We start from the raw sequence: 1,256 nt of genomic DNA on the forward strand, positions 1-1,256 counted from the left end.
GCGACACCTCCAATCCTGGCTGTACCTGTCATAGCAACAATCCTCAGGGAGCACTTAGAAGCCCTCTTTGCAGGGAATCTATGGTTTAGATTGGAGGGCAATCTTTGGGGTGTCCTCACCACTTCCAGGGCAGTTGCCAGGGATAGCAAGTGTCACCCCACTACCCATGGGACCAGCCCCTCTCCTCCCAGACCCTGTTGGACTGACCCTCTCTGCCTTCTCAGAGGCAGCATGTTCTGATTTTGAAGAAGGACAAAAATAAATGTTTTTTCTTTTTTTTTAATTAAATCATAGCTGTGTACATTGATATGATCATGGGGCATCATTCACTAGCTTCACAGACCGTTTACCAAGTTTCACATATACCCTTGTAAGATGCACCGCTGGTGTAACCCCACCAATTCCCTTCCCTCTACCCACCTCCCCCCTCCCTCCCCTCCCTTTCCCCCTTCCCCCTATTCTTAGGTTGTAACTGGGTTATAGCTTTAAAAAATATGGAACGCTTCACGAATTTGCGTGTCATCCTTGCGCAGGGGCCATGCTAATCCTCTCTGTATCGTTCCAACTTTAGTATATATGCTGCCGAAGCGAGCACAAATGTTTTTTCTTAAAAAAATTTCTGATTATAACTAGAAATTATCATAAAGAGAGCACATGCCAATACAGCATTCAGTGTGCCCCAAGCCCCGTTGAGTCTTTCAGACACATTAACTCCTTTGATCTTCCTGATATCTTCAAGTGCAGGAAACTGGTAAAATGCAAAATTACAAGGAAGGAAAACAAAGCCCACAGTCCGATCACACATCTTCTCCCAGTTGCTCATCTGTGCAAATGGATTTGAACAAAATGGTAATGATACCGAATATTACAAATCTGCTCTCCTCCTTTTCTGCTTAATATAATCTCATGACCCCAGGTCATTGGTCTTTGAAAATACCTTTAATGGCTGATGGTATTCTAGAGGAAGGAACTGTCATTTCTGACCATTCGCAGGGGAATCTTCTGCTTTTACTAAAGGAAGCCTGTGTGCTGGGAACTCCCGGGTCTCGTGTGATCTGACCCCTTCTCCGGCCCGGGTCCTGGTGGTTTCCCCAAATCCCATCTGTGGGGCTCTCAATCGTGTGTGTTTACATGTTGTGTCCCCATGTTTAGACTTGCCCTGTAAGAACTCGTAACATCCTAGGAATCTGTCTAACAGTTGAAACCAATGCATGTACTAGCCAAAAGGTGGACACAGCCCCAGTGTCCATCACCAG

The 1,256-nt window shown here is 45.7% G+C and overlaps 1 non-coding gene across 1 annotated transcript; it reads right to left on the reverse strand.

Annotated features, from left to right (window-relative positions):
- Positions 1-488: 488 nt before the first annotated feature.
- On the reverse strand, positions 489-595 carry LOC128571325 (U6 spliceosomal RNA). Its single transcript, XR_008375756.1, has one exon. It is a non-coding gene; the product is annotated as a U6 spliceosomal RNA (small nuclear RNA).
- Between the last annotated feature and the right edge of the window lie 661 nt (positions 596-1,256).

Source organism: Nycticebus coucang, chromosome 18 (genome assembly GCF_027406575.1).
Source record: "Nycticebus coucang isolate mNycCou1 chromosome 18, mNycCou1.pri, whole genome shotgun sequence".
In the NCBI taxonomy this organism is placed as follows: domain Eukaryota; kingdom Metazoa; phylum Chordata; class Mammalia; order Primates; family Lorisidae; genus Nycticebus; species Nycticebus coucang.